Raw genomic sequence first — 23,359 nt, 5'->3', positions numbered from 1 at the left:
CCAAAATGACAAACACTATTGGTATAGTCATAGAATGCCAATAAATGACAGCATATCAGCAGAAGCTCCTATTAACAGATCAATATTAAATTGTACAATATTGGAGCGAAAACTACTGTACCCATATACTTGTAGAAAGTATGCAAGACCCCAAATTAACCCAATATAATGTATTAATATTAAATAAACATTGATAATAACTGCTATGCCAAAAGTTATCAAGAAGCAAAAGAGAAGTACACACCAATAATGATCATTTTATATCTTCCTGGCTTCACATCAGTGAGTAGACCTAAGACAGGATATAAGAAAAAAAATAAACAAAATCCAACATCAACAACATATTTGTAAAGTTTTGACTTGACTGGGATAGTAGCTTGTTGCAGCAAAATGACTTAAACATTGGAAATTCCAGTGTTGTTTTTGAGATTGTATGTATAATTATATATGGTATGCGTGGTGTGTGTGTGTGTGTGTGTGTATGTATGTGTGTGTGTGTATGGTATCCATGTACTTAGAGTATATGTAACTAACATGATGCAATCTGATTGTTCATTTTTAAATAAGTCTGCCAACATTTAGAACATGTCTGTTAACACTTAGAAACTTGTCTGGAAATGGTAATATTACGAAATGTTTCACATTAAATAATTATTTCACAACAAAATAAGAATTTGACTTGACTGTGATAGTACCTTGGTACAGCAAAAAGTGTCCTCACTAAATTTATGTGAAGGTACATCAAGTATCCCAAAGGATTATGAATATGATGGATAGACAACTTACACAGGTGTGTGTGTACTAGAATCTGGTAAAAGACCAAGAACACAATACTTGAAAATGTGCATGTAATAAAGTATCTGACAAAGTTGTCAATTTCACACTATATGGAGATAAATATCACAACTTGTAATTTGTTCACTGAAAGAATACATGCATATAGAAACTTTCTAGAGAACGAATTCTTAAAAATTACATAAGGCTGAATTTGAAGTAGAAGACAAAGAGGTATATAATAAACTTAATCTTTTAAAGTATATTGTTCCACAGAAGAAAAAACAAGAAAAAATTACAGATATTAAGAAAAATCCTAAGGCTAAGGAAAGAGAAGAGAAAAGAAAACAGTTTGTCATGAACAGGAAAAGAAGTTAGGAGCCAAACAGAATAAAATAAAGTAACTTAAATAAATTAAACATACTAAAGTTAATACTAATTTTACAGGAAACAGAAGAGAGAAGAGGAACTTGTCAAATTGCGTGAAATTGATGGAAAAAAGAAAATTACTACAAGAAAAAATGAATGAAGAGGGAAGCTGAAAGAGAACAAAACTATCTTAGGAAAATGCAAAAAGAACAGGAAGTATGCATAATGTTTATAGTCTCATCATTAATTAATATACTTCAAATCTAGCAAAACAAGAAAACGACAGAAACTTCTGGCAAAGTCTGAGACATCTGAGTACACTACCGACTAATACAACTACATGCACTAAAACAAAAAGAGGAGAATGAAAAGAATTGATGAGGTAAATATTATATATATATATATATATACAACAGAATTAAAGGACAAAAAAACAGAGCTCTCGCTGTGTTGGTGTTTACTCCTGAAACTCGGAGTACAGCAACACAGCGAGGAGCTCTGTTCTTTTGTCCTTTAATTCTGTTCTAACCCGCTCTGTCTAAACAACAACATCGAGCACTCTTCAACAGACTTAGATACTTCAGTATATATATATACATATATATATATATATATATATATATATATATATATATATATTATATATATATATCTATATATATATTATGCTTAGCTGGAGTCTCGATGGCAAAAAATATGATCAACATGCTCAAATGATGCATGAACAAAGGCAGAGACAGAAAGAAGAAGAACAGAAGCTAAAGAAGAAAGAATGAAACGCAAGAGAGAAGCTCTTCGTGATCCTTCAACAAAGAGAAGAAGGTATGTAATACAAACATGGACATACATTTAAATATCATGAATGGAAACTTATGCAATAACTATGTGCATTAGTGGATAAATGGATGGATGAATGGATAAATAATAGATAGATAAACAAATTAATGGACAGATAAGTAAATGGATAGATATACAGATGAATAGAGTAGATTTGTTAATAATTATATGGGACAGGTAGGTGAGTAAAGATGTATGTATGAATGAATGGTTGTATTAGGTTGATGGGTGGAACCTGAGGTGATAATTTAACAGACAGCTGGCATGTAGATTAAATAATGCATGTGTATCTGCTCATCCATTTGTCAAAAGCTGTTTAAGTATCTGAATATCAGATGATCTGTATATCATCAGTCTGTCAGTCTTATGCTTAAATGAGTGAATGTCTTTATAGAATGTATAAATGATCATATCTAATAGGGGATGATTTCCTTGGCCCGTCTGTCTATAACTTGTGACCATCAGTTGATCCATGATTACCTGCCTATTAATCCTTATACAACAATGAATGAGTGAACAAATGTGTTAATGGATTTATTATGATGTACATGATCATTTTTATCAATTATATATATGGAATGAGGGGTAGACATATTTATAGGATAATTATGTGTACTTCTATCCAAAATGTTACTATTAATTCAAGCAAACTACAGCTGTATAATTATGTTGGGGTATAAACACTACCAGTTAGTCAAGTAGATAAACTGATACCTGTTTGATAGCTTGAATAGTTTTACTTGTAATAGGGATAGGTTAGTTTGTATCTTGATGCCTGGGTACTTTTCTTAAATAACCATAACTGTCCACCCACATGTAGCTAGTTTGTGTTTAAAATTAGTTTTCTCCAAGTGTGAACAGAGTTTAAGTTATTGATTCATCAATGGTTTTAGACTGAAAACATATAGCATGGCTTGTAGTGTAAATGTAAGAGACATTTACACTTTAATATTACTTGTAAGAGTCCATGTACATGTACATGTACGAAATACATGATATACAATATTTACACATACATTTTATATGTACATATTATAATAATATATGCATATAAAATTATTGACAAATGTCTATTTGTGTATTAATTTTTTTCATCTATCTGCGTTGGATGAATTAATCATTAGATGGACAAATGGTTAGAATGATAATCATGAATAGACCATAATAAAATACTGAAAGATGTATTTGGGATGGATAAATGTGTTATAATAACCTATTATTATAGAAAGAAAAATGAAACTATTGGAAACAAATCACCAACAAATTGAACAGCTCAAAGAAGAAGCAGATCAATTTGAAACTCATTGGTTGGAAGCACACAATCATGAAGTCCAAGAGTGTAGAGAAAAAATGAAGAAGAAACAACAGCTCTGGAGTCAAAATATGAAAACCAACGATGTGCATCTCATCTGTCTACAACCAACATCAATCATCATAAAATTAACAAGCAAACATCATTGTCTACAACACTTGACAATTCATCACCTCAACCTGAAGTATCAAAGAACCAGCAAAGAAGGACAACTGCATTTCAAAGCAGTCTTATACAATCATTTGCCAAGTCAATTGTACTAGAAGAAAAGAAGTAAAGTCTGAGACAGAAATCAAAGACACTCCAATTAATTCTACTATGCTACCAGAGCTATTGTGTCTGATATTGAAGACTCAAATGAATTAGTCAACAACATTTCAGAAACCTCTGAATACAACAATTTATCAGATGCAAATGAACCAGCTGTTCAACAAACTGAACATCAGCTGTTAATAAATCATGAATCTAATAATGTACATTTGTACAATGAATACACAAATAATTCAAACTGTCACTGCTGACAATGATTTGACAAATGAGAATGAAGAAACATGTCAAGTTAAAACTGATGTTATAGTGAATATACCTGATGACATCATTATTAAAACTAACATTAATAATGAGGTCAATGAGGTTTCACCATCAAAGAATGAAAAAAAGTGTTTCGTTTTAATCTGTAAAGATAGCACAAAATATATGGAACACTTATAATACTGTATTAAATACTGAGGTTATTATTATTAATACAATTGACTAGCTAGAAAAGGGTAAGACCTAGGATATAAACAAACCATTATTATCATGTAGTGTACATGTCTAGCATGTGATTGCTGCAATAACTGGGGGGCGGGAAAGAAACCTAGAATAAAGGAGGCAGACTATTTAACACACAGTCACAGTCACTTTAAAGTCACATTATAATCGTTTGACCTTTGGAAAATTCTTTGTCTTGCCTACCTCGTGGTCAAGTTTACCGAGTAGGGTAGATTCTTGTTTATATGAAAACTTTATTTGACACAGAGTTATTGACGTCCTATCATTCAAACAGTCTAGGTGACTGTACTTATTTGATTCGTAGTCACAGCGGAAAAGAACCAGAAAAAGTTCGTGAAGATGACAACTCCCATCGCTTTGGACAGCATCGTAACGACCATTCCTGAGCCTGGATCAGGGTGAGGTCTGTTTGGCGAGATACATTTGGGTAGATGAACTGGAGAAGGTGTGGCGAGGTAGAACTAAAACTTTAGAGAGACTACCAAGGAGCTTGGTGGACATCCCTGAATGGAATTTCGATGGTATTTATCTCAAGCCAGTGGCTTTTCACCGAGATCCGTTTCTTAGAAGTAATAACATATTGGTGATGTGTGAGACGAGAAGTCTTCCGGGTCAGATGATTTTATGAAGATCTTAAATTGACACTATAATAATGTATTGTTAGTAATTTAGATTTTTTTTTTGTTAAACTACAACTATTAGGCCACATACTGGATATTTTAGTTGTTTTCTTTATTATTATTATAACTGTTTGATTGTTATCCCTTCACAATTTGAAAAATTAACTCTTTTGGTAGTAATAACTAATGTCATTAACATGTTGATGTATGAAAGTTGGTTCAAATCTAGCAAACGTGAAAACGAAAGAAACTTCTGGCAAAGTCTGAGACATCTGAGTACACTCGACTAGTACAACTACTTGCACTAAAACAAAAAGAGAATGAAAAGAATTGATGAGGTAAGTATAATTATATATATATATAGATATATATATATATATATATATATATATATATATACAAGGCCCTTACTATATGCTGTTGGAGCTGATCGTATCTTTGGACGACATATTATGTATGCCCATTACAAGGCCTGCCTTCACGCTGGTTTTGAAAATTTCAGGGACCAACGTGGAAGTGATGCCATCTCAATTTGAATATCAAATTGGTCCATGTGAATGGTATTTCATTAGGTGATCAAGTCTGGATCTCACGATACATTCTCCATCGAGTTGCTGAAGACTTGGTGCGTGAAAGTTTCTCTAGATCCCAAGCCAGTACCTGATGATTATAATGGAGCTGGTGCTCATTGTAACTTCAGTACAAGTGAAATGCGCTCAGAGGGAGGTTTAGAAGCTATTAAGAAAGCTATTGAAAGGCTAAAGAAGCAACATGATGTTTCACATTAAGCATTATGATCCTAAAGGTGGTCAAGACAATAGACGTCGCTCTACTGGTCTTCACGAGACCTCAAGTATCTATGATTTTTCTAGTGGTGTTTGCTAATTCGTGGTGCTAGCATCCGTATACCTCGACAGGTCAACAAGGATGGCAAAGGTTACCTTGAAGACAGACGACCACCTGCTAATTGTGATCCTTATGAAGGTAACAGAAGCCCTTGTACGTACTGTTGTACTTCAGGACTGGGAGATAGAAGAGTCTTCCGGGTCAGATGATTTTAGTCACTAATTACGAAGATCTTAAATTGACACTATAATAATCTATTTGTTAGTAATTTAGATTTTTTTTTGTTAAACTACATCTATTAGGCCACATACTGGATATTTTAGTTGGTTTTCTTTATTATTATACTGTTAGATTGTTATCCCTTTTTAAGTCAATTTGAAAATTTACTCTTTTGGTAGTAATAACTATTGTCATTAACATGTCCCATGTATGAAAGTTGGTTATCTGATGTCACATTTCTTAGTGACCTTTTAGTGTTATATCCTGATGTTACATGTAATCTATGTAGAGACATACAGGATCTGTGTTTCAGTACCACTGTCAGTCAGTATACATTTGGTCATCTTGTATACACATGTGAAGCTTACCTAGGTTCAACTAGAGGTATATGAATCATGTACAGTTTATGATGTAAGATTAAAGATATGTCGTTTGAGTAGAGTATGATGTAATATATGGTGATAAAATAACATTGTCTATGTAATATGATCTAATATCGTCTATTGCTTGAATGCTTGTAAAATCAGAAATTGCAATAGCAATAGTCTAATTACAATAAAGTATTATTTTTATAACTAATATCATTGTGAATCATGTGTACTCATTTGTCTGATCAAGGAAACGTTGTTCAGAAAACAACTGATAAAATCAAGAGATAATAAATTATTATTAGCCTCATTTAGAGGGCGTGGCAGTCTGGAGATTAGAATGTAAAGAGATACCATGTAAATACACCTTTGAAGTTAACCAGAACATTCAAATGCCATTCCTAGTTTTCCAGGAAATGGCATGAATTCATATGGCAGAGGCACAAAAGTTATAAGTAATTAAAGGAATACATGTTAAAAGTACACTTTAAAATTGATACTAGTTACTATAACTAGACAACTAGGTTCTGAATTTCATATTTTAGATACCACTTGAATAGAAATTTTATAGACAGTTCTTTAAATGACTAGAGAAAGCAATATTACAATACTAATTATTTCTATATATGTCCATACTGAGCCAGTTCATTAGTTGTCTTGGCAGAAAATGAACTAAAGTCCTTGACATTCCTACAAGCTTCTACAAAATTACTAAAAGTGTAATATAAATTGCACTAAAGTAAATGATATACATTGTACTTTCTAAGAAAGGATTTTCTATCTTTCCATGTATTATTTTAAAATACATTTGGTTATATATTGAAACTAACTAAATTGAGATTTGTAACAATTGAAAGATTGACAGTAATAACTGTTCTGTTTATTAATACTAAATATACTAAAATAATGTGTAAAATGGGTTGTACTATCTTTAAAAGATTTCCTATGTGTTTCCTGTGTTAAGTAACATACATTTCATTATATTTAAACTTAAATATGTAATAAATGTATTGACAATTGAAGGTGATGGTAACAACATCCTGTTTATAACTAAATAATACTAATTTGGAATGATAACAATACTTCTTTGGTATCGGAACGGGTATGTAGTTAGCAATACAGTGGCCACAAAAGTGTGTGTAGTCAGATCTGGGATTGCATTATCCCACAGACCCCAGCAAGAATATCCTTTTCTTTGCAGCCTTCAAAGTGACTTGTAATGAATATGTAGTAACTGTAAATGATGTAGTAACTATGAAGTAGTTTTCACAAAGATAGACACAATAGCAAACCCAGTCTGCTTTTTTTGATGGTGATGAAGCAGGTGATCCAGCAAACAGAAAAAACTGAATTAATTTAGAATGAATGATTGAATATCTCTTCATGGCCGTAACACCAACATCTCCTGATCATGATGTCTTGTTTTGAGGAAAGTTGCCCTGTGGTGTCTTTGCCCTTGCTTCATATGACATTATTTATTTGTCAATACTGTTATAGAGACATGCATCTATCTGGCTCATTTTAATTACAGAGACCACAAAGTCAAGCAATCCTCTTGTCAATGTCTACATAATCCCATCCTCCAATTTCGTAATTCCCAAACATCAACATACTATTCACCATGGTGACTATTCCTAGAAAATAATCCCTGAGCTCTCCAGTATATTGGTGTTGTGGTCCCTGTAGAGGGAAACATGGTGCTTCCATAAAGACATTGAGAGAGGACATTCACACATGGTTCAGTCATGTGTTGAATGTCCTCAGAGATACAAAGGATGGTTAAGAGCCTGTGAGGCTCTGTCATCAGTGTCCCTTTCATTACCTACATTAGAGGCCCATGTATCTGTGTTTGCATCAGCTCCCTGTAGTTTCTTATATACCTTCTCAGTTGAGTCAATCTACCCATACACAGAAGTAGCTTCAGCAAGAAGAGTGGGGAGTTTTACTACAACATCTCTCATATATACACACTAGGAACCACTTAAGTGTCTTAAGAGAATATGCTTGCTCTTCAAATTAACTCACATTACAAGTTCTTTTTCCAGTTATATTGCAACTATGCAATATTTTAATAATTTCAAACAATTTTTTAATTAGTTTGCTGACAAATTAATCAATCTTTATTCAGTTAAACATGACACTGTACATTTAATAGTATAAGAATTTATTTTTATATATGATTAACAATGTCGATCAATTATATTATATTTTAACTTTAAATAGTAATTGGTCTATTGTACGCAGTTCAAATTAAATAAAATTTTAACCTTCTCTTTCACAAGAACATTTACATCTGACACTTTATTGTGTAGATCTAGACTAGCTATCTTACTTTATGAGTTTGTCTACCAACTGCAATACATTGATTGATGGAATTATTTTCCCACTTTGATGATGCATGTGTCATTACTTTTATTATTGAGTATTGAGTATGTAATAACCTATTATTATTGAGAAGCAGTTATGGTAGCTAACTTTATGAATTCATAATATCTCAGTGAATTCCTTGTAAAAAGAAGAAAAAACTGAACAAAATGGTCTGTTTCAAAAAATAAGGAGAAGAACTTGGAAGGAAGAGCTTGAAGCTTTTTGAAGAAAGAATTATACTATCAATAAGTGCTACTATTAATAATTTAATAATACTGACAAAGTCTGTGACAAAAGTCAAAAGGAAGTGCATGGGCGTTTCCAATCCCGTAAATTCCCGTTTACAGAATCTGTATGGATTGAGCTATCGGGTGCAGGTGTGTGCTGTAATAGGTTTTTTATTCTTGTTAATTATCTCTGATAGAGAGTGTTTGCTGTTTTGGAGCTTTTCTACATTACATATTTCTGAATAAGTCTAGATACAAATGTGCAAATGGTTATGGTTAGAAAATGGTTTAAATGATAATCATTAATAGACCATAATAAAATACTGAAGATGTATTTGGGATGGATAAATGTGTTATAATAACCTATTATTATAGAAAGAAAGTGAACTATTGGAAAAAATCACCAACAAATTGAACAGCTCAAAGAAGAAGCAGATCAATTGAAACTCATTGGTTGGAAAGCACACAATCATGAAGTCCAAGAGTGTAGAGAAAAAAATGAAAGAGAAACAGCAGCTCTGAAGTCAAAAATATGAAAACCAACAATGCGCATCTCATCTATCTACAACCAACATCAATCATCATAAAATTAACAAGCAAAACATCGTTGTCTACAACACTTGACAATTCATCACCTCAACCTGAAGTATCAAAGAACCAGCAAAGAAGGACAACTGCATTTCAAAGCAGTCTTATACAATCATTTGCCAAGTCAATTGTACTAGAAGAAAAGGAAGTAAAGTCTGAGACAGAAATCAAGGACACTCCAATTAATTCTACTATGCTACCAGAAGCTATTGTGTCTGATATTGGAGACTCAAATGAATTAGGTCAACAACATTTCAAAACCTCTGAATACAACAATTTATCAGATGCAAATGAACCAGCTGTTCAACAAGCTGAACATCAGCTGTTAATAAATCATGAATCTAATAATGTACATTTGTACAATGACATACACAAACTGATTCAAACTGTCACTGCTGACGATGATTTGACAAATGAGAATGAAGAAACATGTCAAGTTTTGAAACTGATGTTACAGTGAATATACCTGATGACATCATTATAAACTACAACATTAATAATGAGGTCAATGAGGTTTCACCATCAAAGAATGAAAAAAGTGTTCGTTTTTAATCTGGTAAAGATAGCACAAATATATGGAACACTTATAATACTGTATTAAATACTGAGGTTTAGTTATTATTAATACAATTGACTAGCTAGAAAAGGGTAAAGACCTAGATATTACATAACCATTATTATCATGTTGAGCCACATGTCTAGCATGTGATTGCCTGTACTAACTGGGGGGCGGGAAAGAACCTTAGAATAAAGGAGGCAGACTATTTAAAACACAGTCACTCTGAAGTCACACATAAATCGTTTGACCTTTTGGAAGATTCTTTGTTTGTCGTACCTGTGGTCAAGTTTACCGAGTAGGGTAGATTCTCTCTCGTTTATATGAAAACTTTATTTGACACAGAGTTATTGACATCCTATTATTCAAACAGTCTAGGTGACTGTACTTGTTTGATTCGTAGTCACAGCGGTAAAGAACGAACAGAAAAAGTTCGTGAAGATGACAACTCCCATCGCTTCGGTCGCATCGTTCTCGACCGCTACTTGAGCCTGGATCAGGGTGAGGTCTGTTTGGCAACATACATTTGGGTAGATGGAACTGGAGAAGGTGTACGAGGTAAAACTAAACTTTAGAGAAACCACCAAAAACGTGGTGGACATCCCTGAATGGAATTTCGATGGTTCAAGCACTGGCCAGAGCACAGGCACACAATAGCGATATTTACCTCAAGCCAGTGGCCTTTTACCCGAGATCCTTTTCTTAGAGGTAACAATATATTGGTGATGTGTGAGACGTCTATGGTCCCAGAATACTCCCATTGATACAACAAGCGGGACTCTTGTTTCAAAGTAATGAACAAAGCTAAATGGCCAAACCTTGGTTGGTTTTGAACAAGAGTACACTCTATTGATTTAGATGATCGTCCTCTTGCTGGCCTAAAGGTGGTTACCCCTGTCCACAAGGCCCTTACTATTGTGCTGTTGGAGCTGATCGTATCTTTGGACGACATATTATGGATGCCATTACAAGGCCTGCCTTTACGCTGGTTTGAAAATTTCAGGGACCAACTGGAAGTGATGCCATCTCAATTTGAATATCAATTGGTCCATGTGAAGGTATTTCATTAGGTGATCAAGTCTGGATCTCACGATACATTCTCCATCGAGTTGCTGAAGACTTTGGTGTGAAAGTTTCTCTTGATCCCAACCAGTACCTGGTGATTGGAATGGAGCTGGTGCTCATTTAACTTCAGTACAAGTGAAATGCGCTCAGAGGAGGTTTAGAAAGCTATTAAGAAAGCTATTGAAAGGCTCAAGAAGCAACATGATGTTCACATTAAGCATTATGATCCTAAAGGTGGTCAAGACAATAGACGACGTCTAACTGGTCTTCACGAGACTCAAGTATCTATGATTTTTCTAGTGGTGTTGCTAATCGTGTGGTGCGAGCATTCGTATACCTCGACAGGGTCAACAAGGATGGCAAAAGTTTACCTTTGAAGACAGACGACCAGCTGCTAATTGTGATCCTTATGAAGTCACAGAAGCCCTTGTACGTACTGTTGTACTTCAGGACTGTGAGATAGAAGAGTCTTCCGGTTTCAGATGATTTTAGTCACTAATTACGAAGATTTTTAAATTGACACTATAATAATTAATTTGTTAGTAATTTAGATTTTTAAACTACATCTATTATGCCACATACTGGATATTTTGGTTGGTTTTCTTTATTATATAACTGTTACATTGTTATCCCTTTTTAAGTCAATTTGAAAAATTCACTCTTTTGTTAATATAACTATTGTCCCATTAAACATTCCATGTATGAAAGTTGGTTATCTGATGTCACATTTCTTAGTGACCTTTAGTATTATATCCTGACTTCACATGTAATCTAGTAGAGACATACAGGATCTGTGTTCTGTACCATGTAATAACACACTGTCAGTCGTATAACATTTGGTCACCTTGTATACACATGTGAGGCTTACCTAGGTTCAACTAGAGGTATATGAATCATGTACAGTTTATGATGTAAGATTAAAAGATATGTCGTTTTAGTAGAGTATGATGTTAAGATATGGTGATAAGATACATTGTCTATGTAATATGATCTAATATCGTCTATGCTTGAATGCTTGTAAAATCAGAAATTGCAATAGCAATAGTCTAATTACAATCAAGTATTATTTTATAATTAATATCATTGTGAATCATGTGTACTCATTTGTCCTGATCAAAGGAAACGTTTGTTCAGAAACAATGATAGAATCAAGAGATTAATAAATTATTATTAGCCTCATTTAGAGGGCGTGGCAAGTCTGAGATTAGAATGTAAAGAGATACCATCCCAATACACCTTTGAAGTTAACAGAATGTCCCTGGTGGTTCCCAGGAAATGGGAAAAACAAAAATGATCTTCAGTGAATGAATTCTATTGTTGATATGACAGAGGCCACAAATGTTATAAGTAATTAAAGGAATAGGTGTTAAAAGTACACTTTAAATTGATATTATAGTTACTATAACTAAACAATTAGGTTCTGAATTTAATATTTTAGATATCACTTGAATATACAATTTATAGACAGTTCCTTAAATTGACTAGAGAAAGCAATTTACAATACTAAGTTATTTCTATATATGTCCATACTGAGCCAGTTCATTAGTTGTCTTGGCAGAAATGAACTAAAGTCCCTTGACATTCCTACAAGCTTCTACAAAATTAATAAAAGTGTAATATAAATTTTGCACTAAAGTAAATGATATACATTGTACTTTCCTAACAAAGGATTTTCTATCTCTCCAGTATTATTTAAAATACATTTGGGTTATATATTTAAACTAACTAAATTGAGATTTGTAACAATTGAAAGTATTGACAGTAAATAATGTTCTGTTTATCTCATACTAAATACATTAAAATAATGTATAAAAATGTGTTGTACTATCTTTAAAAGGATTTCCTATGATGTTTCCCTGTGTTAAGTAACATAAATTCATTATATTTAAACTTAAAGATGTAATAAACTGTATTGACAATTTGATGTTGATGGTAACACATCCTGTTTATAATAACATTTAAACTAAAAGTAACTAAGACCCACAAGGGCTTGAGAATAAAATCATAATAAACTAAATATACTAAATTTGGAATATAGCAATACTTCTTTTGGTATCGAACCAGGTATGTAGTAGCAATACATTGGCCACAAAGTGTGTGTGGTCAGATCTGGGTATTGCATTATCCCACAGACCCAGCAAGAATATCCTTTTCTTTGCAGCCTTCAAACGTGACTAGCTTTTTTCGATTGGGCCTCCATTCCCTTGTTTCTTTAAACAACTTAATAGTGGAGGGATCGAAAGAAGATATCTGCATAAATAATAATTTTACTACAAAACATAACTACTTTCATTTTTACCAGTAGCTTGTAATAATAGTTAGTAACTATACATGATGTAGTAAACTAATGAAAGTAGTTTTAAACAAAGATAGACACAAAATAGCCTAAACCAGTCTGCTTTTTGATGGTGACAAAGCAGGTGATCCAGCATACAGAAAAAAACCTGATTAATTTAGAATGAATGATTGAAATATCTCTCAGGTTCGTAACACCAACATCTCCTGATCATGATGTCTTGGTTTTGAGGAAAGTTGCCCTGTGGTGTCTTTGCCCTTGCTTCATTTGAACATTGGTTATTTGTCAATACTGTCATAGAGCCATGCATCTGTCTGGCCTCATTTTAAATACAGATCCACACAAAGTGCCAAACAATGCTCTCGTCAATGTCTACATGATCCATTCTCCAATTTCGTAATTCCAAACATCAACATAATTTCACCATGTTGACTATTCCTAGAAAATAATAAGACTAAGCATTTTTAGAGATATAATAACACACCTCTTCCTTTTCACCACTATCACTATTATTACCTGAGGTCCTCTTGCTTTGAAATAGTGGATTTATTTACTTCATCTATATTACTGGTAGCCATTTCTTATTTTGTCTGATCATTCAATCCCTCATCAAGTTTGAGTAATCAAGGCTCTTATTATGAAGAGAGAGACCAGTTTTTTGATGCCAGATACTCAACCCAAACACAAAAAAGAGAGCTCTCCAGTATATTGTGTTGTGGTCTGTCTAAGGGAAAGATGTGCTTCCATAAAGACATTGAGAGAAGACATTCACACAGATGTTCAGTCCATTGTTTGAATATCCTCAGAGATACAAAGGATATTTGAAGAGCCTGTGAGGCTCGTGTCAGTTTCCTTTTTCATTTACCTACAGTAGAGGCCCATGTATCTGTGTTTTGCATCAGCTCCCTGTAGTTTTCTATATACCTTCTAGGTTGAGGTCAATCTTCAAGATTTAATCCATACACAGAAGTAGCTTTAGCAAAAGAATGGGGATTTTACCTCTAACATCTCTCATATATACACAGCTGGAACCACTTAATGTGTCTTAAGAGAATCATGCTTGCTCTTCGAATTAACCTCACATTACAAGTTCTTTTTCCAGTTATATATTGTAACTATGCAATATTTTAATAATCTCCAAACCAATTTTTTTAATTAGCTTTGCTGACAAATTTATCAATCTTTATTCAGTTAAACATGATACTGTACATTTAATAGTGTAAGAATTTATTTTTATATATGATTAACAATGTCGATCAATTATTGTATATTTAACTTTAAAATAGTAATTGGTCTATTGTACGCAGTTCAAATTAATAAAAGTTTAACCTTCCTCTTTCACAAGAACATTTACATCTGACACTTTATTATGTGTAGACTAGCTATCTTACTTTATGAGTTGTCTACCAATTGCAATACATTGATTGGGATGAATTATTTTCTCACTTTGATATGCCATGTGTCATCTCTGTTTTATTATTAAGTAATATAACAACCGATTATTATTGAGAAGCAGTATGGTGGCTAACCTTTATGAATTCATAATATGTCAGTGGAATTTACTTGTGAAAAGAAAGAAAACTGAACAAAATGGTCGATTTCAAAAAAATAAAAGACGAAGAAACTTGGAAGGGAACGAGCTGAGAGGCTTTTGAAGAAAGAATTATACTACAATAAAGTGCTACTATTAATAATTTAATAATACTGACAAAGTCTGAAAAAAAGCAAAAAGGAAGTGCATGGGCGTTTCCAATCCCGTAAATTCCCGTTTACGTATCGTGTATGGATTGATCTATCGGGTGGGGGGTGGTTACCAAACTGTAATAGGTTTTTTATTCTTGTTAATTATCCCTCCCGATAGAGATAGTGTTTGCTGTTTTTGGAACTTGTCTACATTACATGTATTTCTGAATAAGTCCCTAGATACAAATGTACCCGATATTGATTAGAGCTATCTGTCAAATATAGTAATGGTTTTAGTATAAGTAATTTGTTGTACCACACCTCCAAATACTACAGAAGTGTCAAGAGGGTCCTTATTATTACCAATACAACATGTTATCTCTTCTCATTCACTAATAGCAACACAAAGAAATTTAGCATTGATAGTATAAAAATTACTACATAGATTATAGCCACAACATAAGACTCTATAATAATTTTTATGAGATTATGTGGCTATCATGTAGGAATTTATAGTCAAATAAATACATGTAGAAGTTAATTAGTCTTTTAAGGAAGTGGAATGAAGTGACAGATGTCTCAAATCCAGGATCAGCTTATACTCTAGTTATTCTATTAAGTTGATGTTCAAAGTACTTTATTATACCATGAGATGAAGCAAAAGTACCAAAGGTAATTCCCATCACTCTAATATTGATGTTGTTAAATTGTTCTGATGTTTTATGATCAAATAGTACACTTTATGACAATGTTAGTCATTTAAACAGTAAATACTTACAAAATAGCAACAACAATGACTTTAGCATTTGAAAGTATAAAATTCCTTACATAGTAGCTACACACAAGATTCTGTTTAATGAGACTACATGACTATCATGTAAAAATTTATATTATTCTTATTTCAAATATTTGTACCATAATCCTTACATTTTATGAGTGTTTTTAAAATTTTATATACTTGTATTAAATAATCTACATGGGACATGACTAAGATTAACTAACATTTATATATATTGTATCAATATTTAAAGCAGTTTAACAATTTTGTTTATACAGTTATCAGGTAGTACATGTCTGACTAGCACTTGTAGTGACACAAAGACCAATCTGTAGAATCATGTTATTTCCTTTCCTGTACTCCACTCTCTGTTCTATATATCTCTCATAATGTTTCCTCTACTATCATATGTATGTTGACTTCATTTTCTCTTACATGTAACTTGTATTGTTTAGTTAGTTTCACAAACACTACAGTATGATGATGATAATCATGTATTGTAAATATAATAAAAAGATTTTGGCAGATTATACACCTTCATATTTAAAGGGGTAGTTACCATTAATATTCACTGCTAATCCAATTGCAAATGCTGCAAAGCACATTCCAACCATGAACCCTCTCATATCATGTGATGACTGAGCTATTGTGAACTCCAATGGTATTTTTGAGTTCTTTTAAAAGTGATCTTCACAATCTGGTCAACAAATGTTTTGCCAGACGTGGTCCATTATCCAATCAGGTCCATATACCACACCTCTTTTTAAGCTAAATATGAGAAAGATAGTGTGATTTATAATGATTATAATTGGTGAAAACAAAAATAGTTGTTATAGATTTATACAGAGAGAGTGAACTATATATTACGTACTATAATTACCCACCTTGGTATAATTTAAAATGTTTTCAGGCGATCTTTAAAAGAGCCAAGATCAACAAACAGTCATGTTCCTCTTGTTTATTTCTCAAGAGACTTGATAAAAGTTCAACTACCTATATACATTATATAATGACAATAATAACGGATAAGTACATGACTATTATACTAATTGTGTAATTATCTAATCTGGGATACTCAGTGCTCAAATATAATACTAAAACTATGTAATGACTAAGAGAAAAAATAATATATTATTAATTATATTAATTATATTTCCAGTGCATTTATCTCTCTATTTATGTAAAACTTCCAAACAATTCAATTGTAACACCACTTGACTTCCATGCACTATACATATATGTGTCTCATATCTTTTTGCTTTCTGTTCAATAGTTTACATACAATATATACACATCTCACAACATGTGTTTTCTGATAAGAACATCTTGCAAAATATCATGCTTAAATGTTTTCCAACATTTACCTACAGCTCCTAGCATTTATAATGTGAAAGTTAAATTTGAGGAAGTAAGAAAATTCTCTTTTAATTAAGTCTAAGATACGGTTGTACTTTGTTACAAATCTTTGTACATTGATAAATAGTTCTTATCCATTTTCATTATCACCATTAAATCAGTCTGTTGGATTTTTATAATCTTATGCCACTAATTGTGTAATATCCATTAAATTATCCTACATGTCTGTTTCATTAAGACAATTTGATTATGATCTAGGATTCTCAATACTGCTTACTCTTGGTGTCATTCATGACATAACCCCTACAGAAATTGATGTCTTGATTTAATCACCTCATAGTCATTCATGTAGGTTGTATGCTACTGAAAATCAAATGATGAAATCTTAAACTTTAAATACTAATTGCTAGGTGCATTAGCACTAGCAACTAATTCAAACATACAGCAATCTCACCTTACTTTCGATAACATATATGTGGCTCAGTCAAACTTGATAATACAATATAATTACTTTAATAGACCCAGAACCACTGGTATGCAAAAGCACATGTTTAGTGGTGACCATAGAGAAAATGCTACAAGTTGAAGAAATGAAAAATTAGAGTAGACAAATTTAAAACAATTAAAAGAGTAGAAGGATACGTTGTGTTTAGAGCATGTGAAAGTGAAATGAGAACAACACTAAGGTTAAAAGCTATGCCTATAATATATATTCAAATGGATCCTGTAGTGTCCTCCTCTAATAAAAAAAGAGAAGCCTGTTTTATAGCTAACAAACCTGAATACAGTGTAAAAATCTTTTATTCAATACAATGATTAAACAACATAGAAATCAAACAAACTTTATTTACCTTCAATTGGAAGCATATGGCCATCTTTAAACCACAAATAGCAGGTACAGGATCACCAATGGCCATACATGGTAACGTAATATGAATGTCTCTCCATAGTCCTCTAAAGCAGTTGGGTAAATTAGTTGATTAGCATTGGAGGAACTGGCAATAAAAATACAATGTTATAAATAACTGAATATATTATTATTACATCAATTTATATCAAAGGTGATATGTAAAATTGAAGTCATATTAATTCCACCTATATCTGTGTACTTCAGACGGTTCTAAGACTGTTTTGGAAAAAGTCGTGCTGCATACATCCACTTTCATCATTTTATAGAATAGTGTATCCATTTTTTCAATAACCACAAACTAAATTAACTAACATCCAAGTTTGCAAACCATCATTTTCTACCATGAGTACTATGAATTGTGGGGGAATTGATAGACACTCTAAAACTTCTATCACAATATTATATGGTCCATACTTCAACTTGGTAAAATGTCATCATGAAAAATTATGCCTTCAATTAGAACATCTTGCTTTGATATGTTCTAAAGGACTTCTAACATGTAAACAAGGAGAAAAGATGATTTCTTTCTAAGTTATGCAAACACTTTATATCTTCATTGTAGAACAAACAATTTCCTTGTTCTTATCAAGATAAATAACAAGTACAGTTTATAATGAATGCATTAGAGAGTGTCTCATGAAACAGTAGAATTCCAATTAGGCAAATTATCTTATTGACATTATGTAAAACCCTCTTACAACACATAACATAACAGTAAATTAAAAGCAAACTGATATTACTCATCACAGTAGAAAACACGGTCGAGTTCAAAGTACAGAAATAGACATCCAATTAGAGAAAATTGATAAAATTAATCATCACTCTTTAATTATCACTGTCTTGCCAATAGTCAATAGTCATTACTATTACGGTGCATAATACGTCCATTCGTTGTCCTTTAACTGAATACATAGTATTCATCCTCTACTGATAAAAGAACATATTTAGCAGACATAATGCCTACTCTTTTCTAATTAAAATTTGTTCTAACACAGTCTTGCTCCACTTTATAATTTAAAAAGTGATCATCTGGTACTGTAGTATAGAAATAAAGATATCTACTAACAAGGTCTTCAAGTGAAGATCAGTCATCCTGAATATGATATCTAACAAAATAAATATTTACTGATCATGATGTAGACAATGCTTATTTATAATGAGATAATTAATGCTTAAAATTGTCCTATAAGTGGTTTTAAGTTATATAACTTGAAACTATTATGCTATTTATAAGCCCTTGTCTTTAAAATAAAATGCCATGTGGGTTTATAGATAATAAGTTGTTAGTTGTTGTCACTTCTAATTCTTGTATATACATACAAAACAAAATTATAAAGTTACACATAATAATTATTATTCAAAAACAATTTATGACTCATACATGTGTAGAATACATCAGATGAGAACAGTTTAAATAGCAATGTATTTTAACACAAGAATAAAATCATACATATACATTACCATATACCGGTACAATATTCAATCTTCCATACACATAAACAAATACTTTTGGCAACACTAGTGTCATAAGGACCAATAACTCTTGTTGTAATGGTAAATTTGACTTTACATTAATCATTATTAATTAATTAGTAAGTGTTTTATGTGTATACATGCACATGTTTTTCAGTCTGCTAGAATGTGCTTGAGAACATATTCTAGAACTCTTATCATTCTGTTGTATATATAAATTCTGTCACTTCGTTCTGTTTTTACTTCTTTTGCCGTTATTCATTATTCAGTAAAATACCGGAGGTTCTGGAGCCCAGTAAACGCCAAACTGCTGTGAGGAGTCTGTCTGTACGATAAGAGATCTTGGTATTTTACTAATCTACTGTGATTAACAGAAGGATGGGTGAAGTTGACAAGTGGGTCAATAGATAAGCTGGATTCGTCAAACTGGACAATGTGGAAATTTCAGATAAAGCATCTTCTGTGGCAAAAGGTTTGTGGGGAATTGTTGAGGGAATGGAGGTTCTTGGGAAAGTCCAACAGTCCAACAGGAAGCGGATTTCAATAAAAATAAAAAGATCTCAAAAGGCATTCTCTACAATAGTGATGTCGATAAGCTCATCACAACTCTACCCAATTACCTCTTGTGAAGAACAGCAGATGCATGGACAGCTCTATGAGATCACTTTGAGCAGGATACACTAATGAACAAAGTTAATGCTGAAAAAACAGTACTTCAGGATGGAAATGAAAGAAGGCACCTCTGTTGAGCATACATCAAGAACACGAAGAGTTGACGGACAGGTTAGCTGCGATCAAAAGACCGAAAGCTGAGGAGGATGACGTTGTTACTCTCTTGGGAGTCTAACCTCCTAGCCACTCCACCCTTGTTGACAGCCTTGGAAGCTAGGGATACCATCAGTCTGAGGTACGTTCAGCAGTCACTGATTCGTGAGGAGCAGAGACTGTACAAACAATGGGAGTATGAACACAGGAGGCAAAATAGGACGAGCATTAACAGGAAAACAGGAGTCTCAGAAAGGCAGAGGAAATCAAACATAAGAAGGTATGCTACTTGTGTGGGAGACTGGACACTTAACGTAGGGATTGTCCAAAGAATCGACATCAAAAGTCTTTAAAACTCTAAGCACAAAGCTAGCCACTCGTATGGAGTCCTCATGCTGGAGGATCTCACTCGGACACTGAATCTGAAGAAGGAGAGTTTGGAGCACTGTCTCAGTCATACAACTCGGGGGCTGGGATAGTTGACATCTGGAGCCATCAAGTCCACATGACACAGAAAAAAGAGCTCTTAGTGGACTAGAGGAGTTCAACAAACCTCAAAAGGTGTGTCTGGGAGATGGTTGTACAGTGGAGGCCTTTGGGAGAGGGAATATTCACTTCAAAATGAGTAAGCCTAAAAAAAGGTTAGTATGTGTAATGCTTTTATATGTGAGTGGCCTGTAAATCTGTTCTCATGAAAGCAACAGCTACTAAGGGAAACACAGTGAAGATTGGAAATACCAGGTGCGGATTCGTGACAGAAACAGAAACTACTAGGAATGGTTCACTTGTGGACAAGCTCTATTACTTGGATTACAAAACTATCACTCAGGAAGATGTCACCATGGCATCAGGGATCTCGAGTTGGAAACAAAGCTGATCTTTGGCATGAACAGTTAGGACACTTTGAATGAATATCAAACTGAAAAAATAGTTAGTCGGGAAGTTGGTAAAAAGGTGTGGATATACCTAAGTCTATGGGATATCATTCTGTGAGAGTGTGTGTGAAGGAAAGATGTCCTACAAACCTTTCAAGTCAATGGGAGAAATGCGTTTTTTCAACGAAGGAGACTACAGCGTGGTGCATAGTATGTGGTGTGGGCCTTTGCCTACAAACTCTATTGGGGGAAGAAGGTAATTTGTGCCTTTTTCATCGACAACTACATAAATTGTTGTAAGCTTCATGAGGAAACAGTCAGAGGTGCTTTGATAAATTCAAGGAGTTCAAGTCCTGTACTACTAATAAGTGTGGTCTCTCAATAGGAACTTTACAATCAGATAATGGTGGGAATATCTTTTAAAAGAATTTGAGTCTTACTTACAATCAAGAAGGATCATCATGAGCTTTCAGCCGCCGTAGTCACCTGCTAAGATTGAGTTTGTGAAGAAGTCATCAATCCCACCCTGATGGAGGTCCTGCACGTGCCATGATGGCTCAAACAGGACTACCAGAGTGTTTACTTGGCAGAGGCAGTGGCTACTGCTGCTTACCTGAGGAACCGAACACCTAACAAAACCCTTGAGGGAGGAGGTACACACCTTATGAGAACTGGTATGGGAGAAAGCCGGATCTCAGTCACCTTAGAGTGTTTGGTTTCTATGGCTTATGCCTATATACAATGCTAATAGAAAACCGGGAAATTGGGGGGGAGCAAGCTGAGAAACTACATTTCGTATTTTTAACCCCTTAGTCCGATCAACCTAAAAGCTTAGGAATTTTTAAACTCTTTTTTTCTAAGTTTTTGGCGCCAAAAATTTTGTGTCTGAAAAATTCTTTTTTGGGGGACCCAAAAATTTTTAAATTAACTCGTATCCTAGGAGACAGAGAATTGCTCCCAATCAGGTATGAAATTGATGATATGTAGACACTGGCATTTTTGGGTGGAAGTCAAATAGCGGGAACCACAAAGCATTGAGGAAGCACTGGAAAGTAATTTGTCCTAAGAAATGGAAAGAAGCAGCAGATTTAGAGTACAAATGACCAATGGAAAATATACATGGAGACCTCGTGGAATTGCCTAGTGGACGGAAACCAATTGGGAATCAAATGGATATTAAGACTAAATGTGGAACACAAAACAGGAAAGTGGAGTTCGGTATCCATATTCTGTTTGAGCACTTAGAATTTGCAGTCCAAAATGGTATGATGATTCACCAGATGGACGTGGTCACAGCTTTCCCTAAATGGAACGTTAGGTAACGAAGAACATCTACATGGAACACCCACCATGGTATGTTAAGGAAAGGGAGGAACATATTCTTCGTACATCAAGGGAACGATTACCTTGATTGAGGTATAAGATGCTGATCAGCAGATGATAGCCTAATGGGATTCCTAGATGCAGTTGGGCCGGAGAGACATGATGACCAACATTCTACTACAGGGAATCTATTTGTTTATGTCCAGAGGAGCTATGAGCTGGCTCAGCAGGAAGCAACCAGTTGTCACGCTGTCTCCTGCTGAAGCAGAGTATGTGGCACTCACTGCAGCCACACATGAGGCCGAGGGTAGAATGAATTTTTTGGGCTGACCTTATAATTTAGTTTCGTTATATTAATTAAACAGTCAAAAAAAAGACCAAAAAATTAATTCATCTGTCGTTAAAGGAGACAAACTCCTTTAGCTATTTCTATAAGTTTATGTTATCAGTATGGTCCCTTATGTATAGGTAACCACATGACAAGTTTATTCGTTTCTTGGGTCATAGTAATTCGCGGGTAATTTTTTAGTTCTGTGTAAGGTTGAAAAAAGTGCCTCCATTCTGTTACTACGTTTGTTATATCGCAATAACTTTTATCAGCAGGTAACACGACCACACCAATAGTGGTGATTGATTGTTTAATTACACAATTAACACAATCACCCATTCATCCAAGAGTGTTTTGTTTACATACATAGTCTTGAGCGCAAATGAAAGGGGTTTAGCCCCCCTGATTTGAGTTGGGGGGCTTCAGTCCCCCACCTTTTCCTACCCCGATGCAATAGTGTATGGGCTGATGAGACTATGGTCAACATTAACTCATCACAAAAACAACAACTATCTTAGGGGGATAACCAGAACTATGCTATTGCAAGGACCCAATTTTCACGCTAACAAGCACCTTGATATCAGGTTCACTAGGCGTAACTTTCAGGGAATTTTTAATTAGGTACTGCCAATAACCTGAACAACAACTTT

At 33.6% G+C, this 23,359-nt stretch overlaps 2 pseudogenes; both read left to right on the top strand.

Annotated features, from left to right (window-relative positions):
• Positions 1-1,915: 1,915 nt before the first annotated feature.
• On the top strand, positions 1,916-10,432 carry LOC121366252 (annotated as a pseudogene).
• Positions 10,433-10,737: 305 nt separating this feature from the next.
• LOC121366251 lies at positions 10,738-11,408 on the top strand (annotated as a pseudogene).
• The last annotated feature ends 11,951 nt before the right edge of the window (positions 11,409-23,359 follow it).

Source organism: Gigantopelta aegis, unplaced genomic scaffold (assembly GCF_016097555.1).
Source record: "Gigantopelta aegis isolate Gae_Host unplaced genomic scaffold, Gae_host_genome ctg5093_pilon_pilon:::debris, whole genome shotgun sequence".
NCBI lineage: Eukaryota > Metazoa > Mollusca > Gastropoda > Neomphalida > Peltospiridae > Gigantopelta > Gigantopelta aegis.
This window is presented reverse-complemented; position numbering and strand designations above follow the sequence as displayed.